The following is a 10537-nucleotide window of genomic DNA, read 5'->3' as shown; positions in this document are numbered from 1 at the left end:
GATCGTTCACTATGATCTGCAGAACTGTTATTTCACATATGGGATATGGTACATAGGGCTGTAGTACACACTTCTGTTTCAAGGTGGACTTACATTGCCAAAGTGTCAAAATAGTATGTTTCTAAGGCTAATCTTCTACGTGTCACGCTCTACAGAAATAGCTAATAGCTAATACCAGAAGGAAGCACAATTCACTTTGTGAAGCAACTTGCACTAGAATTAAAAATTGAAACCCTACGAGACTAGAGCAAAATAGAGGCTTACCTGTATCCTTGAATGACTGTATAACGCACGTTAAATCAACGTTAACACGTTCTGCATTCTCCACTTTCCTAAACATGATTCCAAGAAACCACATTGACACATATCCACTCCTAAAAAGACAGAGTCACAAATCTATCATTTATGCACAGATGCCAGTTATTTGGGCGCTAGTATCTACTCTCAAGAAGGGATTAAGCAAAACAGTTTAGCTGTACGCAGCAGCTAAAGATTGGAGTCAGCCCATACTCAAGTTCTCCGAGAACTCCTCCCTCAAGTTCTCCCTTCTTTAAAAAGATTCTACATGCTCAGAACCTTGCCTGCCAGACCTCGTACCTACAAAACAGTAGGTACGTAACTGAACATCTCTCACAGGTAAGCTGAGGTGAAGGAATATAAACGAGGTACAATACATCGGCCAAACTCTAGTTCAGAAAAGTAATGAAACTCACTGTTCACAAAGTTCTCGGCTGCCAGGGAAAGACTGTGGCTTTACATGTGCAATAGATATAAATTCATTCCTCTCCAAGTTTCCAACCAGCACACGGATTTTAGATTCCACAAGGCCAATCCTGATAAGAACAAGAGACATTTACTCGTTTTTGACTGTATCCAGCACAGTAGTTATCTGCCTTCTTATAATACAATGCTAATACAAAAAATGCTAACCAGTCAGTAAGTAGTAAGACTCATTCAGCTCAGCAGATACTAGATATTTATATCACACACACTGGAGTTGGAGATGTTTTCAGGGACATTGGAGCTTCAAAGTTTCCAAAGACAGAGGCAGTAAGTAAGTTTAACTTGTACTCTTAACAGGTCAGACACAACACTTCAACATATAACCTATGATGAAAATGTCAACAAGAAGCAGATTCCCAGCACCTCTGGCTGCATTTTGAAGTGCAGCAAAGCTCCTTTTAACCCCAAAGATCAAGGAGAACAACCGTTTAGAAAAGGCTCAAGCACAACTCTTCCATTACACCTGAGTAAAGATGCTATTCTTCTTGCAGACTGATCTGTGAAAAGAGTTTACCCTCTTCCAGCCAAACTGAAAAATATCGTTCCTTTAATAAACAAACGATCCAGTCAACACGGTCTCATCAGAGACTTACCCAAGAAATGTATCATGACCACAAAGGCTATTCTTTTAAATGAAGTACTGGCATTTTACCCTTCTACCTAAAACACTGCTACCCTTGAAAGCAGTCAGAACTCTGTACGTTCTTCACAAGTATCTTATGTTGATGAACAACAGAGATGTGCCATCTATTCCCAAATCCATTCAAGAGTTGGTGAACTAAACTTGTTCTTATAGCAAACGGAAGCAAGTTTGTCTTCTGCTTTTCATTTTCCCAGATGCAAAACTAAGCCCCGTTTGCTGCCATTTCTGTCACTGCAAAAACGTCAGCTTTTACTGCAGCCAGAACTTTCCTCATCTTTATTGTGAGATACAATAAGCCTTCTCCACTTAAAACATCTCACATTAAAAACTATTTGGCTCTAAGCCCTCTGCCCAGAACTCCTTGTTGTATACCTAACTGCGACTGACATCAAGCTGTAGCTGACACGATTTTTAAGTGAACAAATTAACAAGTTCAGGTAAGAGGTATTACCTACTAGAGCTGTTTTTAAACAGGAAATAAGGTGTCTTTCAGAGGTAGCTCAAGAATTCAATCATTTGCCTTAGACCGCAAGCCGAACCCTGAAGTATAACCAAGGTGCCCTCAGAACAGGGGTCTGGTACACACAGCTATTTTCCTTGCTTACTTGAGCAAGGCAGGCAAAGCACTCGTTTCTTCAGAAAAAGAACACCACACACATTACAGTACCTTAATTCCTCACCGTTTCCCCTTATTTCAAGACTCACAGTTAGTCACCCCATTCACACAGGTTCAACAAGTTATTACTGGCATGTCTCCCTTGAGACAGTGACAAATACCACGTCAGCAGCAGTCATTTTCTCTAACCACAGTTGAAGTGGTTCTCACATTACCTTTCACAAAGTAGATCAGCACTCCTGCAATTTACCTATCCACTACCAAGCATGCCGAGATGATCATTTCCAGCACTAAACACAAGATGCCTGAGCACACTACTAGATTAAAACTTAGTAAACACTATTTATCAGCATTCAGGTACTCTGTGCAGATGGTCAGGTTTCACCCCGATTAAACAGCCTTGTTTCACTTCACTGGAGAAAAGTAGGCTCTGGAACAGGCGGACTACATTACCAGAGCAACTTAGCATTGAGTGCAATCTAGTCCTAAATTAAATATTGCATCCAGTAAAAAAGCTATGAAACCAAGCCTTCTAAGGCTCTACAACAGTCGTCTTCAAAGTGTCGGAGGGGGATGTACCCCAGGGGGTGCACAAGACAATCCACTGGGTCCGGGAAGAAAAGATTAGAACTTCAGTAATGTGTACGTAACTTGTAAAGAAGTAGACATAGACCGCAACTATGTGTTCAAAAATTACTTTTTTTTTTTTTTGTTTTGCTCACAGGAGTGCACAAAAGTTTGGAGACCACTGCTCTATAAGTCAGTAAAAGATCAAGCTCTCCAGTGTCCACTACACATCTGATGACATCAAGTAATCCCCATTTACTTCAGTCTCTGCAACAAGGAACATCTTCCTAACTGAAGTAGCCTTGGGTAAGTAGTCTCCTTAGACTCCTAAGGAGTCTGCTTCTCCAGATGGCACAGAGCATACGCACGCTAACCCTCTTTGTTCCTTCTCATCATGACTTAGGTCTTTAGCTTAACTTCTTAAACAGCAAGATAACTTACGCTAACTGCCCTTCACAAGAAAGCTTTTAGTTTTGCTGAGGAACTGTCTACTTACCTCCCTACTGTATTCCATGCCGAGCTGCACAGTCAAATACTTTAGTTTTGTGAACTGTATTAACCAAATGAAGCGCAACACTGAATTGAGCGTCAATGATGTATTGAACCCACACTCAAAGCAAGACTTACCACTCTAAGTGATGCTCTTTAGTAGAGGCACTAGCAGTCAGCACAATATAATGTCTAGAAGAAAAGAAAAAGTAACATTCTAGCTCAGGACTTGATATTCCTTCAAATGAAACCAAAACTGCCTTTAATGTATAGAAAATGACTTCCAGACAAGACACATTATATCCTGCAGGCAGCACAGTATTAACTGAAGAAAAACTGATTACATCCTTCAGAATCATGTTCTGCTGCATTCTAAGTATTAGAGCTGATTCTTTTGTTAATAAAAACAGTGTCAGTGGCAAAACACAAACAGTTTTTCTATCTTCCCTATACTTATCCTTACCAAAATTCCTATGACTACCTCCAGCTTCTGAAAAACAAACATATCAATGCCATCTTGTATTTCGACTGCAAGCTAAAAGTCACTATGCTAACCAGTATGGCAATCATTTCAAGTTCAGGTAACAGATTTCATACATACTTGTATTTCTGAAAAAAGTCCAGTGGTTCAAAGAGCTTTGACCAGTCTGATTTTCCTTGGAGAATCTCATTCGTAACTGCAAGACCTACAATTAAGGTTGAAAACCTTACTACCATTTTGTTTTTAAGACTAGCAGAGCGTGATAGAAACTTTACAAGAGAAAGGTTTTGAACAGTAGTTGACAGATCAAAAAGCAGGAATTCCCTTGACACAATACACGCCTACTACAACAGTTCATTGTAAAACTGCTCCCTTGTTGCCTGCAACAGGTAGACTTCCCAGAGAACTCTTCTGCCTAAAAGGGCACAACACCGCACGGAATATAACCAAGTCAGGTAATGTGGTTTCATATTGCAAGAATGACACCTTTTAAGCAGTTAATAAGCATGGAAAGAACTTTACCATGTCTGAACTCCTCCACCATTACCGCTCGCGTTGATGTAGATACGTTGTATGTAGAGTTCTGCTGCGGATAGGCTGGGGTGATGATAGGCATTACGTGGTATCGGTCTGATGGGTTCACCTGTGATGTTAAAACAATTGTGCTCAGCACCAGCAGCTTAGCTTAGAAGAAAGGTTCAAGGCTTCCAAATTCCATGTCTACATACCCTGGGGTCCCATACTGGTAAATTAAGATTGCTCTCTTCCTGTTGTTTCAGCAATACAGGTCTTGGCCACTCCCTAAACAAGAAAAGCCAGGAACTGACTCTGCCATGTAATTCAGGGTAGGACTGAATGGTGTTGGTCTAAATCTTATATAAAGAACCACCTCAGAAAGTGTTACTGCTTTACGCAAATCAAAATAGTCATCAATAGCTCTTACCATTCTGAAAAAACCAAGAAGAACTTGTTCACCAGAGTAGAAGCCAAAGCGTTTGGATAGAGTTGACACGTTCTCGCTACTAGCACAGCACAGGAAACCCCACCAAGAAATCCCAGCACGTTGGAGTAAATGCCACGTCCTACAATGCAGACATTGTCGTTGCCCTGTAGTCTTCCCATGCCCAAGCACAGTCCTTCAAATTTACAGCACCACCTTCACAATCTATAGAATACCTAGCACCCTTCAGCCTCCAAGTCAGTTATTTTTGCAGTGCAACGAGGCCAAAACTGTTGGTCCTTACAGCGATGCGAAAAAGAATCGTTACCACACCACTTCCCAAAATACCGCTACTCTGAAATTTGCCTGCACTGCTACAGCTACTGCTTCGCTCCAACTTCCCTTGAGAAGAAGGTTCTGCCATTCTTCTAGCACTTGCTCTAGTCACATGCGCAAACGGTATTTTCTTATTCCTTATCTATCAAGCTTTTATACTTCACTGGGCATTTTTTATCCTTTCTAGTCAGGTTCCTGGTAAGCAATGCAGCACCTTGTCTTGTAGGCACTCCCCTCATCTCCCCACTCCACCCCTATTAAAAAAAACCACAGAATCTACCCCACAGACAGTCCTTGAATCTAAACTAAAACACAGGTTTTGAACTAAAACCTGATATTTAAACAGCTATCCAAAGATGAAGGACTTCTAATGCCATTGTTTTTTCAGCACGAGGTGCCTCTGGAAAGTTTAAAGATCACAAACAATCACATTACTCACGTTTTGCCCACAGTTTAATTGCACGGAGCGTGAGCCGGAAGTTCTCTTTATTTGGCACTAGGTGCAGGATTTCGTCAGTAACTCTGCAGCCTGTAAGAAAAAACAGTTGAAGTACAGCACTTCCTGGTAACAGGTACGAGTCAGTTCTGTGCTGTACTGGATCAATAGCTTACAGTTTCTCCTGCAAGTCTATGAAAACAAGTTTGCATTACTTGCTTTGTATTACCTTAAAAATCAGAGGTTACACATAACCTTACAGGCACATAACATAACAAATTAGAGGTTACACATTCCGTATCACCTCAGGTAACTGGTACCCTCAACAGCTTTTTCATACTTTAGACTACAGCCAACAATTGTCAATAAGGCCCTTCGACAGGATTCCGAAAGCTAGGTTTCTTTCGACAGCCAGGAACAATTAAACCAGTCAGCGTTAAACAGTGAGCAACTTCGGCTTCAGGTATTTTAAATATCCTTTTTTTTTAATGAACTACCACACAATCTTCTCTATCAAGTGCTCTACATATTCACCTGAAGCAGTTTCTGTGGCAAACTGGAACACCACACCCCCCCCAATCAAAGAAACATGAAACACAGGTCTATCTAAACCCACAACTTGAAACAGCTGAATTTAAGCCCACTCGCCACCTCCTCAGATCTCAAGTATACAGGGGATCAGTTTCTGCATCCTGTACAGAAACTTGGGGTGTGTAACATGCATTCCATACCAACTTTAGTAACATTTTCTTGTTAAAGATGTGCAAATATGCTTACCATTTAAGCTCCGTATACATCTTATATCCAGGCTTCTGAGACAAGAGTTGTCTCTGAGATCAAGATTATCAGCAACAATTGGCACAGACAGTCTTGCAAACACGAGATCAATCTTAAGAGGAAAAAAGTGCCAACCGTTAGAATGCCCCGCAGTTTGCAAACAGCACACTGGTGGGGGACAGTTACTCAAGTCTAAAAAGAGTGGTTAACATCTGTATTTAGAATTATGTGACTATAGATACATCTCCCAAGAGATTTACTTGCCAGAAGATTCAATACAATTTCTAGAAGTTCCCAATTTTATTTACAAAGCCTTCACTGCATCACCCCTTTCTTTTTAAGCTAGGGAAAGGAAGAGGGCATTTTAAGTTGGGAAAGATTACTCTAGACTTACAGTTTCAATTAAAAGGGAACTTAAAATTATTCACAGAATTAAGACTTAAGTTCAGTCACCTCAACTATACTTCAGCAAAGGAGAGAGCATTTCCTTTATGCAGTAAGCCCTTTTGATCCTGAAGTATCTGCTTTTTAGTACAGTCTGAGGCAAGAAGATTATCCTGTGAAAGTCTGTACCAGATGAAGGCCACAAAAAGGTCACTGAATAAATCTCTTTGTGATAGTGATACCAAGCAGTAACTTGCTTAGGGACTACAGCAGGCAGGTCTTGATTCATTGTATAGGATGTATTCAAGATAGCTGGATTCCTGCAGCTGACAGACCCAGGCGGGAGTCAAATGAGTACTTTCATTTTCCATTTTCCAGATTGTTTGTCCCATGACCACTTCATTTTGGATGTGCAGCAAAACATTTAGTCTGCTCACACGATTCGTACAGTGAACTACACTGTACACATCCCTCTGTAGATACCTAGCTTGGCAGAGCTAAGAAGACTGAGCAAGGACACCGCCTCTGCTCCCACTCTGCATGATCCTAGGGATAAATGCTATTCAAGCAGGCTACCCTGGTCTACAGCACAGGCCTAGAAAAAGATGTCCCTGATGCTCCCATGCCTGCTAGGCTCCCTAGGGGCTTATTTTCCTATAAGCTCCCATTCTACTGCAATGTCTTCTCCTGGGATACTTTGCGGTCCAAAATAGCACAGTCACAGCTCCCTGGAAAAGTTATCCTATTCCAAAGCAAGAAAAAATTTACTCACTTAAAAAAAACCAAAAAATGCTTACCTCAACGCCATCAAACTCAAACTTGACAACTGGTACATATGCGTCTTCAACTGCCTGGAAAGGAGAGGATAACTGTGTAAGAAAACATGGTTTGCTACTTTAATGTTTCTCCTGAACTACGATCAAATGCAGAATTTACACTGCTAACTACTCAGTATAAAGACTGAGTTGCTTCCAAACCAGAAGAATTGTTCATAAGCTGCAAGCGGTATAGCACTAAGACGGTATAATACTAGCTTTAACAAGTTATTTAGCCAAGAGATCCGGAGGCTGATCACGTATTGTAATGAACAAACAGTGCACAATGAGCCATCAGTATCAGAGGTTGTAAGGTACTTACCTTGGTGGTGAGGAAGAAAAGCAAGAGATTTCTGTAGCTATCTTACTCCTGGTTAACATCCAGAGAAATCGAGAACATTCTGTCCGCGTTTGACAGCGCGCACTAGCCTCCTGTATTTTTATTTTCTACCATGCCTGAGATGCTATCAGCTACCTTATGGGACAGTTTTCAATTTTGTAGACCACTCGTCAGAACTGTGCCACAGCCCACTGACCCTGTCTTCGGTCACCTAAACAAAGGCTCATTAGCTATGCACGTGAAGTCTTTCAAAATGTCTGCACAAGGAAGACCAGCCTGAGAGAAACACTTCTCAGGAGTTCGGTTCTATATGCAAAGTACACAGCATATGCACCGGAGGGTCATTTTACAAGGCAGTTTTGTACATTCACAGCACAGCTCCTACTGACTTTATGCAAAGCTGACTGTGCATCTCTTCTACAAAGTCTCGGGCTGAGTAGCCAGAGAAGAACAGGACCAGAGAAGAATGAATTAGAGGTCCTAAAGTACACCCAAGGAACACCATGGCAAAGGTACTGACAGAAACCTTTCCACATCACATTCAACTCCCTTAGCTCTCAGGCTGCCCCTTCCTCTACCTGCATGCAGTTACTTTCTTGACAAGCCCCTTACTACAGCTAGGATGAAAGCAAGGCTCCTAGGCACAACCTTGCTTTTTGATACTATAGCCCACTCATTCCCAAACCATGGGTAGGGGAGAAGTGAACCACAGAGATTCGGATCGGACATACAGTCACTGGGGAAGGGAACCAAAAGCTTGACTTCCACACTTTCATGCTGCGTAGACAGTATTTTAGAAGGGGCTCAGAAACAAGGCCCTTTTTAATTTTGGTTTGTAAGACAATCACTACCAATAGGAGTCTTTAACAGGAATATTCTTATTGTCGGAGTTGCACAATCTATCAAGGAGAGAGCTTGCTTACTCTTAGGTTTTTTATTTCCTCCTGACGTTTCAGTTTTTCAAAGAACGACTGAAAGAAATCCGATCTTTCTACATGTCTAGGAGCAACACAAGCCACGTCTATGTCAGCACCTGCAAAGAGATGCCATTTGTTCTGTTACTGTTGGAAGACACTTTCAAACATTACAACTATGACCAGACACCAAAAGTTTACCTTTAGTGTGTACTCCAAGCCTGTAAGAACCAAACGTAAATATTTTGCCACCAACATTTGCTACTACTGAAGGGGGAAGATTCTGTGGGTAGAAGAGAAAGAGTTTTCTGGAGAACAGAAGATACACGTTGACCTACGTGCAAGTTTAACTAGCATAGAAGTTACTTAGAAAGACTACAGCAGCCTCCATAAACAATGTCTTCTCCCTCCCATACCGAGCTGTTAGTCTAATAGACTGACTCTGTTTTTCTGAAGGGAGTGCTGGCAACTCACAAACAACAACAACAACAAAAAAGGTAGGTAATGTAGCAGTCGCTTCATCAGTTTAAACAAAGACCTATTATCAGTCTTCCCTGCAGCAGACCCACATAAATGAACACCATCTAAGAGCCATACCAAAGGCAAGTCTAGAGTAATAATTTCAAACTAGATTGAGTGCTGTAGGCTGTCTGGGGCAAGTTGACTGCCCTGTTACCATCTGTCTCCCCCCACAATGTCTTGTTTCAGCTTTGTTAACCGCTACAAGTCAACTGACAGAGCCACTTCACAAACTTATTCAGTGCCCCAAGGACTTGAAGGTCTTCATCTAAAGGATCTTTTATACATTATTTCAATGGCTTTTACTACAGATCTCCTTGATACTTAAGAAGGAAGTTAAATGTTGAACTTTAGCATAAATCCTAGTAGTATCGCCTTTGAAAGAAACAAAAAGGCTTCAGCTGTTTTGATAAGAACCTATCAAAAAACCTTACCTGGCTCTCACCAAGTTCTGAAATCCATTCTTTGACCAAGTTATTCAGTCTGCCAAGAATGACCAGCCTGTAAAGAAAACTCATGTTAAGTTTGCCCCCAAAAAAACCCAGGACATTAACAAATTTTACAGTCTTGTTATACCTGTGATGCAGTTCTTCCTCCTCTTCAAATACCCCCAATGCTTTCATCGCTTCAAGCAGCTTCTGAGTATGAATGGAATCTCTATCCGTAGGAGGAGCCAAGCTAATTGCAGAAGTCATTCCATAGTGCCTTGGAGGCTGGTTCTGCAGCCTAGGAGTACTGGGGGAGAAAATAAAATACTGAAGACTCCACAAAAGAGAAAAACAAAACCCAACAAAACAACAACCACCACCTTACTGCAAAACACCCTTCCACTTACAGGTTTCCAAATCAGCTTCTGCCCTTTTGCCCAGCATTAATATAAATGAGGGAAGAAAGATCCTGCTTATGGTTTTTAGATAACTTGACCTAACTTAGAAGCAACTTCTTTAAAAAACACTTGTGGATATAAGAAAAGATCCAAGTTGCTACTATCTGAAGACAGCTTATTTGCATTGCGCTAGACAGTTGGAACTGATCGCCAGGAAATGAAAAGGTTTGAAATCCACTAAGGGCGACACTATGTACAGCACAAGATTTTTTGGACCCATTTCAGTTTCACAGCACTTTTGACTTAAGGTTATTCCCATCAGCTTCCCGATCACATTAAACAAGACAATTTAACACTGGCTTCTTTTAGTTCAATGTATTGGCTGTGCTTCTACTGATTCTGAAAGGACATTAGAGTTGATTGCAGAGCAGGGACAAAGTGGTCTGTTAAACAGAGTTGTTGCAGTAAATTCAGCATTACCTTGGTTTTGTCTATGGAAGAGGATGAAGGAAAACATCAACCAATCTGCAGCTAACGTTGCTAGCAGAGCCTTGTGCTCTTAACACAGCGTTCCATTTTTATAGCTCAGAGGCTTAACTCTACATACATCTGGTTTAATCTAAATCCAAGAGATGTACATCAGCACGCAGAGCAGCACAAGTTAAGCTCTG

At 41.2% G+C, this 10537-nt stretch overlaps 1 long non-coding RNA gene across 1 annotated transcript; it reads right to left on the bottom strand.

Annotated features, from left to right (window-relative positions):
- Positions 1-3742: 3742 nt before the first annotated feature.
- Positions 3743-4655, bottom strand: LOC126037235 (uncharacterized). Its single transcript, XR_007505553.1, has 4 exons — positions 4523-4655; positions 4308-4380; positions 4102-4222; positions 3743-3784 (listed from the first exon to the last, which is right to left on the bottom strand). It is a non-coding gene; the product is annotated as an uncharacterized LOC126037235 (long non-coding RNA).
- Between the last annotated feature and the right edge of the window lie 5882 nt (positions 4656-10537).

The sequence above is a fragment of the Accipiter gentilis genome, unplaced genomic scaffold (genome assembly GCF_929443795.1).
Source record: "Accipiter gentilis unplaced genomic scaffold, bAccGen1.1, whole genome shotgun sequence".
Classification (NCBI taxonomy): Eukaryota; Metazoa; Chordata; class Aves; order Accipitriformes; family Accipitridae; genus Astur; species Astur gentilis.
The sequence above is the reverse complement of the archived record's forward strand: the minus strand, read 5'-3'. Positions and strand labels throughout refer to the sequence as shown.